This window comes from Pavona decussata, unplaced genomic scaffold (assembly GCF_977016875.1).
Source record: "Pavona decussata unplaced genomic scaffold, jaPavDecu1.1 SCAFFOLD_40, whole genome shotgun sequence".
Taxonomy (NCBI): Eukaryota; Metazoa; Cnidaria; class Anthozoa; order Scleractinia; family Agariciidae; genus Pavona; species Pavona decussata.
The window spans coordinates 733,831-755,421 of NW_028145462.1; the positions used below are offsets into that span (position 1 = coordinate 733,831).

At 41.1% G+C, this 21,591-nt stretch overlaps 3 long non-coding RNA genes across 4 annotated transcripts in view; 2 read left to right on the plus strand and 1 right to left on the minus strand.

Annotated features, from left to right (window-relative positions):
* Positions 1-21,591, plus strand: part of LOC146483053 (uncharacterized) — a 258,284-nt gene that overhangs the window by 74,579 nt on the left and 162,114 nt on the right. The window lies entirely within an intron of this gene.
* LOC146483060 (uncharacterized) overlaps positions 1-21,591 on the minus strand; it is a 286,304-nt gene that overhangs the window by 26,649 nt on the left and 238,064 nt on the right. The window lies entirely within an intron of this gene.
* LOC146483062 (uncharacterized) lies at positions 82-2,353 on the plus strand. Its single transcript, XR_014863899.1, has 2 exons — positions 82-447; positions 1,245-2,353. It is a non-coding gene; the product is annotated as an uncharacterized LOC146483062 (long non-coding RNA).

Sequence of the window (21,591 nt, forward strand, 5' to 3'; positions counted from 1 at the left end):
GGCTGACCTTTTCGCCGCTTCGCGTCAACATGATATCGGCAACATCGGTAAGTGGCACTGAGTCAGGGTGGCAGTAAAATAATGTTTTTTTAAATAAAATATGTGTTCATGTGTTGCTAGAATACTGAAGGTCTACAATTTGTCTTTGACAAACTTCGTTACTATTCAAAGAAACTAGTTAAAATCTGTCGATGTCAAATTGCTTGCCTCCTTGGAAATCAAGTCTGTTTCCCTCGTTTACATAATAATTATGAAAACCGTCATGGGCGTAATTGTTTAAGAACTATAAATGCAAAGCGATTAAGCTCGAGTCTTCTTTGTGAAAGAAAGGAAATGAAAGCTACCAAATCGAGATAAAGAAAACAAACTGTTAGGAAAAGGGCCAAAAAAAAGGTCAATTTCATGGGAGATGATCTCGGAAACGTGATTGCGTGACACTAAAGGCCCGTAGCAAGGCTAAAATAACTAGGGGGCCGAGCAAAATGGTTAAACAAAACTACTCCCCCCCCCCCCCTCCTGGCCCGTCACCCCCAAAAAACAGACAGATTAGGGAGTTAGATGCAACGAGAACATAAAAAAAGCAGTAGATTTAGTGAGCAAATCAATAACTTTGCACCTGCGTCACACTTTTTGGTACATTTTTTTGCCGTTTTTTTTTTACGCGGACTACCACGTGAAATTTCCTAATTTCACGTTTGAAGGAGGACGTAAACAAACGAGGACAATTTTTTTTCTCTTTTTAAATTTGGAATCGGGCAGTGAGAATCCGACTGCAGGAAAATTTTGCTCTTGAGAGGACATATTTGTGTGGCTTTCGACAACGCGCGAATACTAAATTGTTATAAACTAAGGGCATTTATATTGCTATTAATGAGCAGATGTCTTAAAAAACAAGTAGTTTATTTCAACAGCTTTCACGGTTTGAGATTGGTTAATTTCGATCCATTTTGGTTCTTATTTCCGATTCACAAGGTAGGAGTGCCTTCGTTGCCGTTGAATATAAAAACAAACTGTTAGCGAAAGAAACTCTGGAAACTGACAGGTAGTAAACATATTATTGAAGGTTGTAAAAAGGCACTTGCAGCATCAGAGTTCAAGACTGATTGATCAGTGCACATTAATCTGTTTTAATTATCTTTTTTGGCACATTGTGTTTTAACTTCCAAAAATTCTGGCGGGGGGGCGGGGCTCAAGCCCCCCCCCCCCCTGCCCCTCCCCCTGCTACGGGCCTGCACTAGGGTAAGTTGAAAATTGAAAATGTATCCTGTATTTGACGAAGAGGCGGTTTTGATATCAGTCTGCATTTTATGCCCAGTCTGCAGTCTGCAGTCTGCATTTTATACCTAGTCTACATTTTATACCCAGTCTGCAGTCTGCATTTTATACTGACCGGTTAATGATTAGCTTGTTTGTGTAATTTCCGTTTTGTGAGTTCAGAAGATATAGGTGTCACAAAATTCATATTATTCATGTTTTTGTTGTTTTCATTTCATGTTTGCATTTTCATGTTTCGTGTTTGCATGTAGAAATTTAGTCGTTTCTTTTTCATTATCTAAATTCGTTAGGTTTATTGTTAATTATTTGTAGTCTTAATTCGTCGTATTTTTATCAGTCAAAAAATGTCACTAGTATATTAGTAGTTATTGTCTTAGAAAATGGTGTGTAGTATTGTAAATTTCAATGTAATCTAACTAACTATTATTATTCCCGTTACCGTATATTTTGTATCTTATTGTGTAATCAGCATTTATTGTACATCTTGTAGTTAGCGTTTTCTGGAATCTTCTTTGTAATGTCGTAATTGTGTACAGTATTTAAATAGAGGTCAAGGTTGTTGTTGTGTAGTTGATTGTTATTCTTGGAAGGAGAAAAAGGACAGAGAAGTAAGAAGAAGTAAGGAGACGCAAAAGTTTGCATTGCAAGGTCGAAGGCGAAATTGTTCAAGTCACTGTCAAGAGCCATTGGCAGGAGCCGGCCGTGTTTTCCTTGACATAAACCCTTTTGTCAGCGGCGGCGAGTGAACAAGATTTCAAGGCGTGTGCATAGAAATTAAAACTGAGTGCGGCGGAGTCAAACAAGACGGGAACAAAGAAGAGAAAAGGCGCCAGAAGAGAAGAAGCAGAGGTTTGTGTGAACGGTTGTTGGTGCGGTTTGTTTATGCGAGTGGTTGAAGTAGCAATTTGTTTGTGCCTGGAGAAGACTTCAAGAACAAGGAAGGACTGAACTGAACTGAAATAAGTAATTTAGTTTAAGATAATTAATTAGGTTAAGAAAGTATTTTTTACGTTACCGTTTATTGTGTTTACTAAGCGTTTATGTATACTAAATTAATTAAATTTGTTGTATTACTTAGTGGGTTTGCGGGAAGGGTTTTGTACAGTCCCCTTTTAAGTCGTGCCTCACAAGGGAGAGATCCACGTCACAATAGGATCGTGCTGCAATTCAGTTTTCCCGTCGTTTTCGAAATAGACAGACACATTTTTAGAAGGAGTGAAAGAATCAAAGCGTCTATTTAAGGTACAGGAGAGGAGAAAGAGGTATGATGACGTTTTTTGTCTATCTTGCATCCGTAGTGATTTGTAGTCTATTTTGTTATATTTCAAGCACGTGTTTCGTAACTTAAGGCTGGTTTCCATATGATCGCGGATCGCAGATCGCAGATCGCAATAAGGTCTGCGATCGTCTGCGATCATATGGAAACACTGACTTCTGCGATCGTCTGCGATCCTGCGATCACGATCGCAGACGATAGAACATAAAGGCTGGTTTCCATATGATCGCGGATCGCAGATCGCAATAAGGCTGCGATCATATGGAAACATACTTCTGCGATCGTCTGCGATCGTCTGCGATCGTGATCGTAGACGATCGCAGACGATCGCAGAAGATAGAATCATGTTCTATCTCCTGCGATCGTCTGCGATCCCCTGCGATCAATTGCGATTGTGCGATCATATGGAAACCAAAGTTTTGCGATCCGCGATCGAAACGCATCCCATAATATTTCGGGTTCTCTCCCACGATTCAACGCTCGTGTGTTCGATTGTAGGAACGGTCTACGTAGCAACAATAATCATTTCGTTGTCATTTCGAGGAATTTATGGAGGAAGTTGCTCGTTATGAATGTGTTTACAATCGCAGCAGCAAAGATTTTAAAGACAAGAACAAAAAGGCCAACTGTTGGGACAAAATCGGGCAGAAGTTTTATTTATCGGGCTGGGGAAGCGGAGGCCAAATTTCGCAACATAAGAATTGCGTACGGTCGTTATCGAATCCAAAACCGATGTTTTCGACGGTTTTGGAGCTGACGACGGCTCGCTTCATGACAAACAGAAGAAGTAAATTTGCTTGCGGCAAAATTTCCGCTCTTCCACGTTCGCGATGTTGTTTGCTTTTCAGCCTACACGCGCGTGTATATTTGACATTTCCGCTGACCAAAACGTATGGCTACGGTCGGCTCTGCGATCGTTGCGATTATATGGAAATAGCCTTTTTTGCGATCGTCTGCGATTGTTTGCGATCTGCGATCTGCGATCGTCTGCGATCATATGGAAACCAGCCTTTAGATAGAACATGGTTCTATCTTCTGCGATCGTCTGCGATCACGATCGCAGGATCGCAGACGATCGCAGAAGTGTTTCCATATGATCCCAGACGATCGCAGACCTTATTGCGATCTGCGATCCGCGATCATATGGAAACCAGCCTTTAGATTCGCCGCACGAGTGATCAATTAATCTTTCTTGTGGAATGTATTGTAATCAAGGTTTAATTATAATTTTCTTCTCAGTTTTTACGTAATTCCATCAAGCCATTAAATTTATATATCAAGAAAGGAGGACTGGTCTGTTGGAGTTCTAGTAAATGCTTTCTCGTTCTTATCAACATTGGAGTTCAAGTTATCTCGAGCTCCGCCCGCTACAGTAAAAACTCTTTAACACGCAACTCAGCTGTGTACGTAACTTCAGGGCCGTACCTAGAATTTTTTGTCTGCGGGGGCAAACTCCGCACACCTTCACGGGGGTCTCCCAGGGATTTAAGTTGGACGTTTTTGCAGTTCACCCCTACACAGAAAGTTGCCTAAAAGACCTTTAAGGAAAAAAACACACTGATGTTTTTTGTCTTAAATTGTCATCACTTTTTATGGCATAAACAACTTGTTTAGCTTGAACCAAATATTGCCTCTCATTTAATGGTAAATTTAAAACACAGTCGATGCACTGCTGCAAACAAAGGGAGAAAATCATTGAGCTCCCACAATTCAAACGCACTATAACAGTGGAGCGAAGCACTTGCAAAAACACAGTCGTGAATTTAGTACAATTCAAGCCTTTTATGACTGTGACACGTTGCATAGCTCGATAACACGCTAAAACGATTACAAGAGAAACAAAAAAACAAATAGCCGTGCCAAGAAACACAACACCTTATGTTATGACAAAAACTAATAGCCGGGCCCGGTATTACAACAACTACAAAATGAAGTTTATTGCAAATTCAATCGGCAAGCAATGATTAATTCGTGTCCTAACATTTCACAAATCTCAACAAGAAAGGCCGTTATAAATATCACGCACTTAAACGAGCCAAACAAAACCTCGCTGAAATGCCCTATGTGGAATAAAAACACCGTCGTTGAACACACAGAATAAGAGGTCGTATTTAAAATGAAGAGAATTCAAAAGGGGAAAATCAAAACTTATCAGGCACAAATGACCTGTGATGTTGATCATATGATGGTTAAATCCAAGGCTCTATCAAATCCTTCAAACCCAAAATACTTATGGGAGTCGCGCAGGCTTTAAAAACCAATTTAGATCTGAAAAAACATACTCGTGTAAGCTAGATTTAAAAAAACACACGCCAGGGAGTGGCATAGGCTTGTTGACCAGTCTTTATTTACACACCAAATTCTAAACCACAGGCAGCCCAAATTACAAAAATCGTTATTTTCATAAGAAAACTCGTATTGGCTTTTGGCTTGAAAGATTTTCCAAAATAATTATTTGGAATTCTCATTGAAGGATTTTTTTTTTTCAGTTAATTAGTCGATTTTCTTGTGATTTATCATTTTGGAACAACTTACAAGAAAAAGCTCTGCAAATTCAAACACTATATTACAAAAAAAAAAAAAAAAGAGTTTTCCTGGCGGGGGCAGCTGCCCCCTCTCCCCCCCCCCCCCCCCGCTATGTACGGCCCTGAACTTACGTCGGGAATAAACCAGTGGTTAGAAAAAATGAATTCAGACGATAACCTAGACGATCTTGAAAGTGCTGAAGCCAGCCAACCATTAATGAAACGAAAACAGACCTTTAAAGGAAAGGAGTATCAAACACAATTGTATCAAGATCAAAGGTCGTCCGGGTTGTTGCGAAAACTAAGACCCCCGAAAATTAAGACCTAAGACCTAAGACCCGAAAACTAAGACCCTCTTATTTTCTTTATTTTTGCCCTTCAGTTCGTCATTTTTCCAACCCCCAACCTCCAGCGTACATTTATAACTCAACAGTGTACGCTATGGCGTTTACCATTTGTTAAGTATCCCCTTAGTAAATTTTAAAGTAATTGCAAAGAAAGAAACTAAAAACCAATTGTCAACTGACAAGCGACAATAGACATAATTTTAATAGACAGACATAAAATAAAATTTTGAACGCCACAAGTGTTTACCAGAATAAATAAAGAAAACAACAAAAGACAAAAATAACAAAAATACTGCCAGATCTAAAACAGGCCATAATCGATAAAACAATCACCGCCACGCTAGCTGGTTTTCCTAGCAAGACTTGTAATAAATCCTCAAAATTGAGGCAAAATCTTTCAGAGATGCAAGACAGGACATTGTAAGGATACAGAAAGTCATTTGGGACCATTTGCTAGCTTTAAGGGTGAAATTATCCAGAAGCAAGCTTTATTTTCGCTTCCGTTTCGAACACCGAATAATTCACGCGTTGTTTCAATATACGCTGTCTGTTCTGTTTTTTCTTTCGTTCTCTTTTCTACCTCGCCCAGGTAATTTTTTCGTCTAAATCACGAATGTTCTCATTCAAGGTTTAGCTCTGAGGTAATAATTCTGTGATTTTTTTACCCAAACGTCGGCTTGTGCTGTTGTGGGCGACCGTGGCTACTTCTTTGAGTCAAGCAATGACGCGTCGAGGTGAAAAAAAAATTGTAACAAGCTTTCATCGGTCGCTGCTCGTCTTTTGACACCATAGCGAGAACTGAGAATTCCTTAAAACTGTTTCTTTCCATTTTCAATCTTTTAAATGACCATTAACACTTCAATGATGCAAAACTTTGGCTTGGAAGATCTCTCACACGTGCAGTCTCGGCGCAATCTTTTAAAATATCTTGTTCGAGTGGAAATGGCTTCTGATTGGTTTACGAGGTTTTTTGGCGGGCAAACTAGGTTGCGGGCTCTTCTTGAGCCCGCAATTAATAAGAAACGAGAATCAAACGAAAGTGAACACCGTGCTTATAGGCACTAAGTTCGGGAGTATAAACGGTCTTTGATCACAAAGATAAACAAAGGGGCAAAAATAAAGAAAACAAGACGCTGTGGGAGCGTTTACTTGGGCATCGTTGTATTAGGAGTATCTGAGCATGCATGTTAGTTCAGTCTTTGGTGACAGGTGAACGATAAAAGATTCGCTTAGAGTCTAAGGCATCATATTTGCGATAAACGTGATGTAGTTCGACCGAAAATGTCACGCAAACAAAATAAAACATTTATTTACTCTCTTACTAAATATGTCGGATTTTGTAACCATGAGGTGCATCTAAGATAATGATGGATTTTGGCGACAAAGGAGTATTTGTGGTTCCAGTGGTAATGATGAATTTTGGCGTCAGAGGGGTATTTGTGCGAATAGCTTTCCACCCTGATACCCTTTTTTTAAGGGCTTTCTATGAAAGATGTTCCAGCTTTTTCACTGGTAACAGCGCACGATCGCAAAATGTCACGCCTAACGTGTAATATGACACGTGTGCGAAAAGACATGCGTTCTATATGGGACGCGTGTGATAAGACAAACCTCACAGAACATCCGATTTACAGAAAGTTTACTCAACGAATCTATTTCATGATCACTGGAATGGGGCAGAACTTTAATGACAAAATCAAAGCGCTCTGTGAGTGACCAAAGAATGAAGTATTTCAAATTTTGTCTACAGTTATTTGTTTATTGAACACGCAAAAAAGAAAATAAACTTCACTCGCACTGGAAGGCAACACAAAGGTCGAAGTGTACGTTCATTCTTTTAGTGGTTTTGCGTGATTGCCAATGGACAAAATATCATGACACAAAAGAGAGTGTTTCCAGGATTTAAAAGGGCTTTAAATGAAAGAAGCTGGGTTTATAAAGTGGAAAGACACTGCAGCCCCCGTGGCGATTGAATAACAAGCACAAACTGTCCAGTTTTCCTTCCAAGAATCGCCGAAAAATTTTCTTCCTCAATGCCGCGTCGCCGGATGAAACTTGATACACGTGAACGATTTTGGTTGCCCAGCACGTGAGCGATTTCTTCCCGGTGTTTTCAGCGTGACAGTTCCTCTCTGCATCCAAACGACGGCTTCTCTTAACGTTTTGTAACATCGGAAGGGGCTTTCAGTTTTGCTAAAGCCGTGCGTTCACCTTTTTCCCTGTTTTTCCGAGGAGGATCACATTTTGGTTTTATCCAAGTGAACGTAAATAAAGAAATTAATTCGTCAAGCGTTGATTGTCGCTGTGCATTAGCAAACTTTCAGTGTTTACATTTGTTCTGGTGAATAGATCTTATCGCTCACACTGGACCCCGAATGAAATTTATTTTCGAAGCTTAAGTTTTAGTTTCCTACTTTACCCTAAGCCTTTCACCCACGGAATGGTCTTGAATCTTTAAAGTTAATTGAACGTTTTCTTTTTTATATTGCGGCCTGAGAAATGAAATGTTTTGCTCGGCTGTATGTAAATTCAGTGTTTACGGCCTGATCTTATCGATTACGTTTGACACCGAAGGGGGATTTATATAATTATCGAGAAGAGCCAAAAGAGCGTCTGCGAGGGAGGTTAATCGAAGTCGAACTTTTGGAAAATATCCGTCCTGAAAGGAAAGTTGCTAGTTGGTTTCGTTAAATGGAAGGAGTTAGCAGACAACACACATACTAGCTGTTTTCTTTTAAGAATACGTTATTCGTTGTGTTGATTTTACGTCCTTGTTTTCTGTCCCGCAATGGCGGCTTTTGATGAGTACATGAAGACTCGGCCAACATGTAGCGCACGCGCAGTAGACCCCTCTTTGCCGTTTGAGACCATCTCGTTTCCAGAGCCTACGATCTTTTGGTCAGCGGTTGGATCGTAGGCCCTTGTAACAGCCGTTTCCGGATGTCGTGAATTTTACGACATCCGGTAGCGCACGCTCAGTGTGATAAATTACCATTGCGCTTGCTCAGTATTATTATTATTATTGCTCAGTATTAGGAAGTAAAGACAAATGCGCAGAAACGTAGCATTTTTCACCTTAGAGCGCATCAGGTTTTCGACAGCCAATGAAAAAACAGATATTTTTGGATGGACCCAGAGCCACTCGTTCATTAATTAAAAAAAAAAAAAACGTTGGGGCTCTGGGGACGAGAATGGTTTGAGACTTACGAAGAAATCCTATTTTATAACAAGTAATAAGGGGGTCTTAGTTTTTGGGTCTTCGTTTTCGGGTCTTAGGTCTTAGGTCTTAATTTTCGGGGGTCTTAGTTTTCGGAACAACCAGGTCGTCCGCGCAAAGGAATTGGTGTAAACAGCTAAACAAAATAGAAAATTGTCTCGCCGATTCAACCAATCCAGCTCAGCTGTAGACTTGCTTACAAGTCGAGCTTAGAGAGCGCGAAGCGCGATACTTTAAGAAAGTCTAGCTCAGCTGCAAAGCGAAAGAATGTGTTTAGAAACAAAAATGGACATCTTGATCGCAGCTCAAGAACGGCTCGACTGAAGTATTAGACGACTTCGAAGTGAAACGTGTTGCGCGACAGAAATTTGAGATCTGGGAGCAAGAGCATTCGGACGCGCTAAAGAGCTAAAGAGCGGCTGCCTGAGAATATCGAGAACTCGTGGTCAAAACTGAAATTTCGGATTTCATCATATTTTGTCAGAAGAATCCCTTTAGAGAACTATTTACGAAAATAACAATAAAACTTTCCAAAGATTTTTCGTTTTCGAGAATTCCGGCATAATGTGAAATGCCGTGATCGCGTCGCAGCCGGCGTTAAATTTTGACGAGATTTGGTGCATTTTCAAATCGCTCGGGAAGGAAGACGGCTTAGCGTATTAAAACGATCTTTTGAAGTTAATTTAGGCATCCTTCTGAGAATGCGGTCTTATGAAAATATTGCTGGAGGATTTTTATTTACATGCAGTTTTCAAAGTCCGAATATTCCTATTTTCAGTATTTTCGTTAATACTGGAAATTGTGGAAACTTTGCGGACAAATATCGTGTCCTGGTACATCGAAATTTGTAGCAAGTATTAAACTTCAGGAAAGCTCTATACATGTACTGCAATATATAAAAAATCCAGCTTGGGTAATTTAAAATCCAAGCGTTGACGGAAGTAAACACATAGGGAATTTTAATATATATTTTTTCAAAAATGCGAGTGGTCACGCAAGGACAAGTTAATAAATTTAAAACAAATTTATTGTTTATGTTTCATTTCTGGTAGAATAAAACTAAGTTGTTATTCGGAAACAAAATCTCATGTGTTAATGGGTTTATCCCTATATAAATTAATTTCATTCCTAGTAGATGATCACCGATCGCAAACGAAAAAATGAAACGTTCAGGTGTTATGGCACGCTTTCCTCGGTACGCCAGTGTCAACTGAATGCGAAGGATACGAAACAAAATCAATAAATATTTCATATCAAAGTGTATCTGAAACCCACCACAGACGATAATGTTTCATTAAATTACTAATCGACTTGCAAGAAAAACGCCTTTGGTTCAGAAAAGTTGCGCAAAAGTTGCAGTTTTTATAAATCCTAGGTTTGTCAAAGATGCATCTCATCTTCACTGTCAACTGAAATGTCGTGACAGGCACTACATTGAGCTGGATAAGAGAAGACGAGAATTCTAAAAGCTGAAGAACAAGGTATCTGTGTTTTCAATTTGCAGGTCCTAGACTATATATCATAAACAGAACTGAGATATCAGAGCCGGTAGAGAAAATCATGGTTTCACTTTAGTGCAAGGCTGGCCATATAATAGTTATCTTCAACAGCTACACGGCTATAATATATTTGAATGAGCACTTACCGTTCCAATACCTGCAAAATAGGCATTTAATGAACCATCCCCATTAATGCGAGCAATAGTCCACCCTTCTCAGTCAGATCCGGATAGAAGAGCACCAGAAAATAACCAAGGTTGTTTGCATATTATGGCCAGCACTCACTGATCACTGTGTACATAGCTATTTTAAACTTGCTATTTATAAACAATGACGCAAATGGTTATAAATAGCAATGTGCGTTCTTGGTTTGGAGTGGTTTGCTCGATACTAGAAACTGTATTTCTTCTTCCGCGATGTCATATTTTGCATTTTCTATATATTTTCGGTTGCATTTATGGCTCCGTGCTCATTTTCGTCCTTGATAGACGACGAGTTCGGTTGCGGTCAAAGTTCGTACTATTACAGCAACCTGCGTTACTTTGGGTGAATGCCAAAAAGATATCTCCAGTCATCCAGGTCCCAAAGCCAGGAAGGTGTTAGTAAAGTTATCGATCATCTGATGTTGTTGATTGAACATATGAAGTTAAGTTTACTGACTTTACATCGATGGAATACAAACAGCGGTGATATTTCTGATCAAGCTACGATGACCCAAGAACAAAAGTCTTTAGTACACTGATGGAATTTGATATTCTGAAAGCACGAGTCAAATAACAATCTGACCATCTGCCCGCGCCGTCGAAATGTCCACGGTTTTCATTGGCCGTAGCCTCCCACGCAGTCGTTTTTAGGGGACTCGTATTACCTCCTCCCCGAGTCCCCTCAAAACGACTGCGTGGGAGGCTACAGCCAACGAAGACCGTAGACATCTAGTTTAGACGTCTAGTTCAGTCGGAAGGGGTCGACAGGGAGAAAATCTGCGTGACTAGCATTCCGCAAGCGTTGCTTGTCTTCGCGCTCGCGAAACCCAGATATGCCTGGATAAGCCCTCAAACCATCATCATCATCATCATCATCATCATCATCATCATCATCATCATCATCATCATTATCATCATCACCATCTCCATTATCATCATCATCACCATCATCATCATCATCATCGGTGAATCGAATAAAAGCCTTAGAGGTACTGCATGTTGCCTTGCTTTTTTTGTGAGCATGAGAAACCTGCAGTTACTTTAAATGACATCTGTAGTGCGGAAATACTTCGGATTATTGTTGAATACCTTTTACGTGTAAGGGTATGTGTGTACTAAAGGAGATTCAAAATTCGTTCAAATTAAAGTAGCCACAGCGATAGAATGATTGCTGAGACCATTGCGGTTTTTTAATATTATTTTCTCTTTTTTTGTTTACGTTTTATCAGTCACCTTTCCTTCTAAGGGGCGGACCATTAGAAATCACGGGAGGGGGTGGGGGGAGGGGGTGACAATTCCCAAAAAAAAAAAAAAAAAATCCTGCAAAGGAAAATTGCCAAAAAAGAAATTCCTGCAAGTAGTTCACCATCCAAAAAAAATTCCTGCAAGTAAACTGAACCAAAGTACGATATCAAAACACAACGTCAAGTAGTTTTACTGTACATATCAAGAATATAACCTGCCCTTCTATCATTTTAACGCATTTTACATGTATTAATGTTTTTAGAAGTGACAATGCAACAGCCGTGATTACATCTGATCTCCTGCTCATTTATGGAGAACCATATTTCAAATGTAGAAGAAATATAAAACAATTTTACTATATTGCCTTCGAACTTCTCACGCTTTTCAAGTTCGCTTTTGCGTTCAACTGTAAAGAACGGTATCGACCAACACGACGAAGCAGAGTTTCTTTGACAAGTGAAAAAACGTCCCTCGAAACATGAGGTGCGGTACATTTAGTAGTTCATTTCTTTCTCGATAATCCCGATACTCGAATTTCGAGAAAATCGAGACTCCAATTAAAGAGACTGTTACCTTGAGCGGTACTGTAATTAAACTGTGCGGAGCTTTGCATGCCTTTAATATTATAAAAAGTTCTGTCGAAAAAAAAATCGTGCAGAGCTTCCACGTCGAAAAAAAAAATACATGCAGGCAAATCGGACTAAAAAAAAAGTTCATCCACTTAAAAATTCTTCACCCCCCTCCCTTGATTTCTAATGGTCCACCCCTAAGACCAGGGTATTGTGTCTCTATACCACATGGTACCCGCCTCTTAGATAAAACAATAGTTTCCCCCCCCCCCCCCCCGCATTAACTACATTCATTGTCCTCTTTTTTAAATGTCATTTTCACTCAAGATTGTTTGAGGGCCGGTTGGAAAAAGCAAGCGCCTGGGATCTAGGGATTATTTTCAGCAAACTTACATATGTATCTATTAACAAGTTGAATACGTTGTAACCAGCTTTAAATCAATGTTATTTTCTTTACTATGGAGGAAAATACTCAAAAAGACTCAGAAAATGCCGTTTAATTAGCTACGATAAAGGCCGTTTATTTGACAGGCAGACAGACAAACAGACTACACGGGTTTAATAGTTGAACTCCTGCGAAAAAGATGAAAATACCGCAACGTTTTTGATGGGAGTTTCGTCTTCAGTGAGCAATACCACGTGTAGATGAAACCCTCTACTCGAAAATATGCCAAAGCGCCGGGCAAAATGGAATTTTATCTCATATCAGCCGTATCGAAGCGGCAGGTAAATACAACTCGGATACTACACTGTAGTTATAAAAACGCCGTAAACATGTCATTAACCCTAGCTATCGACTGTGAGGTAGAAAATGTCGCTGTTTCGTACAGCTTCATTTAAGAGCTGAGCAAATTGTCACTCTTCCGTTTAGTGAAAAACGTACTAGTTGCGTGAAGTACAATAATGAAATTTGTCGATCATTCTGACGTTGCGTTATCGGAAAACATGCCACAGCAATCGGCCTTTACGAATTTTGCTGTGGCATTAGTTATCACTCACTCTAACTGTGAATAATTTTTTGTATGGGAATATTCAGCAACGAAAAACTGTTTAGAGTATTACATTTTGTATTGTAGCGATAACCTTGCCATTCTCTCGGGAAAATATATTATACAAACTAAATGCATTTCAAATGTGTTAACTAGTACTTGCATGACCACCGCAATATTTCGAAGAAAATACACAAAAAATTCCCTTATGTTAAATTTTGTTAACACTTGACTATAAATGCTATACCCAAACTAGATTTCTTACATGTTGCAGTAAAATACAGATCGTACCTCAAGCATACCTGTTATTGTAAGTTTCGATGTACCAGGACAAGATTTTACCTCGAAATATTTCCTCATTTTCAAGTGTTCACATGCGAGGAGTTCAACAGTCGGCATGTTGTTGACAGGCTGTGATCTAGAAAACGTGCCTGCTTTGCACAGCTCCACAAACCCAAAAGTGTATAACACCTGTAATTAGCTTTATTATTGAAACAAGTTCTTATTTAGTAAGATATATCATAAATACTTGGTTCTAGATGCACCACGTGGCAATGAAAAAGATTGGTTGAGATCTGGACGAGCAGAAAGGTGACATGACACTTTGACCTTTTCAAATTTGGCGTTACTTCTCACTCCCTAGTTAGACTTATTTTATTTAAGGGATATAAAACAATACAAAACTTATAAGATCATTAGATTTAGTTTTGGAACAAGAATTTTATAATTCTCCGGTAAAAATAACACACAAACTGTTACTGCTGGGCTTCGTGTTTCCCAGCTGGGTTCCCTGCGCAGACATTTAGTTTCGGGCATGCGCATAGGTGGCCTTTAATGTTTACCACGAGGGCCACCGAGTTTTTACCTCAATTTTAAGTTCACTAAGGTTTATTAGTTTTCACGGTTTGTACGGCAGTTAAGTTGACTCTTATGAAGGTCCATCGGTGTAACTGGAATTGCGAGTTTGTCTCACGGTGCCTCGTGTCGAAATAAACGTTGAAATTTACGGCTGGTTTACATTCGCATCTACAGTAAAAACTCGACCTCAAGCATGGTTTGTCGATGGATGTGTGGTTTACAAGGATAAATACGGTTTACTTGGTTTTTCTATTGCAACTTTCACGGATAATTACGGGCATGGAAAACGAAAACATGGAATCTACAATGGCTTATGGTGAAGAAGGAATTTTCAAAGGTTATCGTTCGCGTTCGCCTTCAATTGACACGGCTTCGTTTCGCGCCATTTCACCGCTTAACACTCCACCGACGGATGCGGCATCAGAAATACGGCTTCATGATTCAGTTAAGGTTCAAGGTTCGCTGAATATGGAGGAGAAATCGACGGAGAATGGTACCGCGGAGTTAGAATCGGGTGCAAGGAAGAAAATTACAACGGATAAAGGTAAACAGTACGAGATACAAAGGTTAAAAGAGCGTAGAACTGTGGCTCTTCGCCACGTGACTAGGCAGATAAACAAAATGAAGCCTCTTCTTGTTGATCTTAACAATTTTGAGTTTGTGTCATCTGAAACGGAAGGTTTAAACAATTTACTTGTCAAGCTACAAGTTGCTCAGGATAATTTCCTCGAAGTGTTAGAGAATGAATCAGATATTGCCAGTGCTAATTCATGGTATGAAGTTCATGATGGAGATGTGTTTAAGTTTAAACAGTCTGTCTGTGAATATTTGTCTAAGGCGAAAGAGCTTCAGTCTGCTGAATTAAATTCTGCTGCTTCTAACAAGTCTCATCGCTCTAGAAAGTCTAATCACTCTAGACGTTCTAATTTATCTTCACTTTCATCTAATGCGAAATTGATAAAAGCCAAGACTAAGGTTGCAGCCCTAGAAGTTGAGACAGCTTTTCTGAAGGAAAAACAGGCACTGAAAATGGCCGAGGAACAATTGGAGCTCAGGAAAAGTCTAGCTAAGGCAAAGGAAGAAGAAAGGATTTATGAACAAATGAACAGTGAAGAGTGGGTTTCCACACCTACATGTTTACAGACACAAAAGCTTCCAATATTCCCAGTGTCCAGTCTACTCCCAGCCAACGTTACGAAGGATACAAACATTACCTCCCTGTCAACGCCAGCCACGGTTGTAACGATGACAACGGCAGCAATGGTGACTAGTTCATCCTCATCAAACGCCATTCCAATTTTAGAACCTGCTTCAAAGTCTCTTCCAGCACATTCTTCTGGCAATCATGTCTCAGGGCACCAGTACCCCACTCAAGCAAATCCTCTTAGTGGATATACTACAGAGCAAACAGGCCCCATTTACACAAGCCCAATGACAGCATGCAGATCAGGAAATTCAGGCTTTGACTTTGAAACCCATGTAGACATTGTGACTCCTGGGTGTGTAGTGAACCCCACTGAAATTCCCACAAGTGCACATCTTTCATCAACTCAACCCCATTTCGTAGACGGGCGTGCAGTTGTGTATTCTATCAGAGATCAATCACAGGGGATCCCACAGACACCCCAACGTGTTTATAGCCCTCGAAGTTGCTCAACAAGTTTGTCTGTTAATCCCTTGGCAGTCCAGGACAACACCTTTCAAGATATTGTAGACATTCAAAGAAAGCAGACGGAATTGTCTCGAATTATGGTTTCCCAGCAAGCAAGGAGCCTTCTTCCATCAACCGAGCCTCCAATGTTTTACGGTGACGCTATGGAATTTCCCGCATTTATGACTGCCTTTGAGTCTTTGATTGAATCAAAGGTTGAAGACTCCTGTGAAAGGCTGTATTTTCTGGGTCAGTACACTTCTGGTAAAGCTAAAGAAGTTATTAATGGTTGTCTTCAAAGAAAATCAGAAGGATCCTACAAAGAAGCCAAGGGACTGCTAAAGAGACAGTTTGGAGATCCATTCAAGATTGCAAATGCCCACATCACCAAACTGTCTTCATGGCAACCAATCAGAGCAAACGATGGCTCAGCTCTCCAAAATTTCTCTATTGCTCTGGACCAAGCAAAGTCTGCTATGAAAGGCATGTCTCACATGGACGATTTGAACACAGCTCATGTACTGCGACAGCTTTGGGAAAAGTTACCTAGACATCTACGAAGCAAATGGACTGAAAGGAACAATAAGACCAAGATTGAAAAAGGAAGGATAGCTGACTTTGAGGAATTCTCACAATTTGTCCGCAAACAAGCTGAGCTTGCCACAGATCCTGTATTCTCAGAAGAAAATGTTACCAAACCTCATCATGATGAGAAAGACAAAGCCACTCATGTCAAATTCAGACGAAGGCCACGTAGCAGAGGAAAAGGAACAAGCCTTGCCACGGGATTAAAGCAGGAAGGTAGAAAGGAGCAGTCCACGTCGTGTTCCTTATGCAAAAGGCCTCACAACCTAAATGATTGTGAACAGTTTTTAAAGAAAACTCTAACTGAGCGACGGGAGTTTGTAGTGGAGAAGAAACTGTGCTTTGGTTGCTTTAGTGATCAGCACATTGCTAAAAACTGCAAGGAGCGGCAGACATGTAAGACTTGCAAAAGGCCACACCCCACATCGCTACACGACTATGATTGGGCAAAGAAGATCAGCAACGACAGTGATAATCAACCTGGAGCTGAACCTCGGGTTAGCAGCAACCGCACTGCCATCTGTAACGTCACGGAAGCTGGAGATGTACCTATCAACATGGGTATATTACCAGTTCACTTGTTTCACAAGAGTGATCCAGCAAAGAAGATAAAAGTCTATGCACTGCTAGACAACGCCAGTGGTGGGACGTTTGTGAGTGAGAAGTCAATGAAGGCACTCGGCATTGAGGGAAATGACACTGACCTTATCCTTACTACGATTCACGGAACGAGCAGTGTTACCACAAAGGCCATTGAAGGATTGGTGGTAGCCAACATTAAAGAAGAGGACGTGATCTTGGACCTACCTAGAACGTTTACGCGGCATGTGATTCCAGCAGACCGCAATGAAATACCTCGACCTGACGTAATCTCTAAGATGTCTCATTTGAAGAAAATCAGTGCAGAGATACCCCCCTACATGGCAGACATCGAAGTGGGTCTGCTTATTGGATTGAATTGCCCAAGTGCCCTACGTCCAAGAGAAATCGTTTACGGCAAAGATTCAGACCCGTACGCAGTTCGGTCACTCCTCGGATGGTACGTCAACGGGCCCCTCTGTAATCCACAGCTGAGTAGCCAGATTACATGCAACCGAATCAATCTTAGCCCTGAAGATACTATAATTACCCCTCGGGGATATGTAGTCACACAGAGAAAGGTGAAGGAGCGGATAACTCCACAAGCAGTTAGTCAGATGTTTGACTTGGATTTCTCTGAACGAGAAAAGGGGACAGCAATGTCACGTGAAGACATCAAGTTCTGCGAAACGGTGGAGAGTGGCATCCTTCATCTTGATGACCTGCATTATGAGATGCCCCTCCCATTTAAGCATCAGAACATTCAGCTCCCTAACAACTATGCACAAGCAGAGAAGCGTCTGACTGGCCTAAAAAGGCGTCTGAAGGCCGATGACAGATATTGTGCGGATTACTGCAGTTTTATGGATAATATTATCTCCAAAGGATATGCTCGCAAGGTGGATGACGAGTTCAAAGATAAGGTTGGAAGAACCTGGTACCTTCCTCATCACGGGATCTATCATCCACAGAAGTCGAAAGTACGAGTGGTGTTCGATTGTTCGGCCACATTTGAAGGACAGTCCTTGAATGACAAGCTTCTTCAGGGACCGGATCTTACAAGTAACCTCCTTGGCGTCCTAACCAGATTTCGCCAGGAGAAGTACGCCTTTATGGCGGACATCGAGAAGATGTTCTTTCAAGTGAGAGTTAGAAAGGAAGATCAAAGTTTCCTCAGATTTTTGTGGTGGCCAAATGGAGACTTGGAGCAGAAAGCCGAAGAGTATTGTATGACTGTGCACCTCTTCGGTGCAGTATCATCTCCTGCATGTGCCAACTATGCACTTCAGCGTACAGCAGACGAAAACGAAGACAACTATGGAACTGAGGTAGCCAACACCCTTAGAAGGAACTTCTATGTAGATGATGTTCTAAAATCTGCAAGCAGCGAGGACAAAGCTATCGATCTAGCCAAGGACGTCAAGGCAGTTTGCACGAATGGGGGATTTAACTTGACTAAGTTTGTGGGCAACACTGAACGCATCATTAACTCAATTCCTGACGAGCACAGAGCAGAGAATGTGAAGAGCCTTGCACTTGGCCAAGATAAGTTGCCCATTGAAAGAGCACTAGGAGTTATTTGGTGCATCGAATCAGATACGTTCAACTTCAGGATTGAACTTAAGGATAAGCCTTGCACACGTAGAGGCATCCTTTCAACGATTAGTTCCATCTACGACCCCTTAGGTTTCATTGCTCCGGTAGTACTTGTTGGAAAGAAGATATTACAAGACATCTGTCAGTCTAACAGCTGGGATGAACCCGTTGACGATGCAACCAAAAGCAGATGGGAAAAATGGCGGAATGAACTTTGCCTACTTGAAAGTTTAAAAGTGCCAAGAAGTTTCAAACCCGCGGAATTCGGAAAGATTGTGTCTGCACAGCTCCACTGTATGTCCGATGCTTCGACGTGTGGGTATGGACAGTGCTCATATTTGAGACTTGAAGACGAGAGTGGGAAGGTACATGTGTCGTTTGTTATGGGAAAGGCCCGCGTAACACCGAAGAAGATAGTCAGTATCCCGAGATTGGAATTGGCCGCTGCCACAATTTCTGTCAATATTGGTGACAAGTTAAAGGATGAATTGGAGTATGAGGACATAAAGGACTACTACTGGACGGACAGTAAAGTGGTCTTAGGCTTTATAAGTAATGAATCTCGTCGTTTTCATACCTACGTAGCCAACAGAGTTCAGCTTATCCACGAGCACACTACACCTTCACAATGGCACTATGTGGAAACTGCATTGAATACTGCTGACGAAGGGTCGAGAGGTATGTCTCCAAAGGACTTTGTTGAGAAAGCGGCATGGATCACGGGTCCTGACTTCCTGAAAGAACCTGTAAAGAGCTGGCTGAAGGAAGAAACGTATGAAGACCACGTGAATCCAGATTCCCCGGAAGTCAAAAATGTTAAGGTTAACATAAGCACGGTGAAAGAGAGCAGTGATATTGTCAAGAGACTTCGACGATTCTCCAGTTGGTTTAAAGCAAAGATGGCTGTAGCACTTTGCCTGAAATACAAGAGACATCTCAGAGATAGAGTCCTGACCAAGAGAAAAGTGTCCAGCGGTTTGGCATCTGATGAAGGACCTGCCGGACGTAAGGATGTCAATTCTACACGAGTCAACGTAGCTGACTTAGAAGAAGCAGAAATGGAGATCATAAAGCACGTACAAAGAAATGAGTACCCGTCAGAAATTAAAAGTCTCCAAGACGTTCAAGAGAAAGTCGTCTATGGAAGTCGTAAGTCAGACAAAGAAAAGAAAGCCCTGTTTAGGAAGACAAGTTCTCTCCGCATGTTGGATCCAGTTCTAGACAGTGATGGTGTTATGAGAGTTGGTGGAAGAATACGGAAGGCCAATCTGCCCCCAACTCTAAAGAACCCTGTGATCCTACCAAAGTCAAGCCACATTAGTTCACTGATTATCAGCCATGTTCATGAAAGAACACATCATAGTGGAAGAGGGATAACTTTGAACGAGCTTCGTTCCTGTGGCTATTGGATTGTTAGCGGAAATGCGATGGTCAGACAGTTTATTTCTAAATGTGTAACATGTCGTCATCTTCGAGGGAGCCAAGGAGAACAGAAAATGGCAGATTTGCCAAAGTCGCGCGTAGAGCCAACGCCACCCTTTACCTATTGTGGGGTCGACTACTTTGGCCCTTGGCACGTCCAACGAGGAAGATCTGTCGTGAAGAGATACGGAGCCTTGTTTACTTGCTTAGCAAGTAGAGCAGTACACATAGAGGTGGCGGATTCTTTGGAAACGGATTCGTTTATAAATGCACTCAGACGTTTCATCTGTAGACGGGGATCGGTCAGGGAAATCCGCTGCGATAGAGGAACGAATTTCATTGGTGCAGAAGCAGAACTCAAGAAAGCTATTGAAGAAATGGATGACCAGGAGATCAAAGCAGAACTCCTTAAGGAAAGCATCGATTGGATTAAGAATCCTGCATCTGCCAGCAATTTTGGTGGTGTCTGGGAAAGACAAATCAGGTCAATCAGAAATGTCATGAATGGTCTCATCAGAGAACATGGTAGTCGTCTGGACGAAGACTCGTTGAGGACCTTCCTTTGCGAAGCCGAATACACGATCAACAACAGACCTCTGACGGTGGAGACCCTCAGCGACCCACATTCTGCACCACCATTATCACCAAGTATGCTGCTTACAGGAAAGACAAGACTTGTGCTGCCCCCGCCTGGAGAATTCAAGAGAGAAGACCTGTACTGCAGAAAGATGTGGCGGCGTACACAGCATATGGCTCAAGAATTCTGGTCAAGATGGTGTAAAGAATATCTGCAGCAGTTACAAGCAAGAAACAAGTGGATTCGGCCACGAAGAAATTTTCAGGTCGGAGATGTTGTGTTGTTGAAAGAAAACCAGTCTCCTAGAAACAGATGGCCCATGGCTAAAGTGGTGGAAACTCACCCCGATGATCAGGACCAAGTACGTTCGGTGACAGTGTTGACAAGTAATGGATCCAGACTGGAAAGACCTGTTAACAAGCTTGTGCTGCTCGTAGAAGCGTGAGAGACCGGGATTCCCCGACGAGGAGCCTGAGGAGCCAGAACTTTGTTAAGAAAGAGATTTACAGTGAAAGAAACTTTAAGTGTTTTCACTAAGCATGGAACATTGACATTGTGTTTGCTAAAGATTAGTTCCTTTTTGTAGAAAATGTTGGACATTTTGGGGAGCCATGTTACTGCTGGGCGTCGTGTTTCCCAGCTGGGTTCCCTGCGCAGACATTTAGTTTCGGGCATGCGCATAGGTGGCCTTTAATGTTTACCACGAGGGCCACCGAGTTTTTACCTCAATTTTAAGTTCACTAAGGTTTATTAGTTTTCACGGTTTGTACGGCAGTTAAGTTGACTCTTATGAAGGTCCATCGGTGTAACTGGAATTGCGAGTTTGTCTCACGGTGCCTCGTGTCGAAATAAACGTTGAAATTTACGGCTGGTTTACATTCGCATCTACACAAACAATAAGTTATTGAAACATGTCATCTTATCCTTGCGTGACCACTGGAATTTTTTGAAAAAATAAGTCAAAAATTCTCTATGTGTCTTATTCCGTCAAGGGCTGGCTTTTAAATTACCCAAGCTGAATTTTTTATATGTTGCAGCAAAAGAATAGAGCTTTTCTTTAGTGTAACTTTCATTGTAAATTTCGATGTACCAGGAAAAAAATTTTGCCCGCAAAGTTTCCACAATTCCAAGTGTCAACAAACATGCTGAAAATGGGATTCTTCGGACTTTGAAAACTG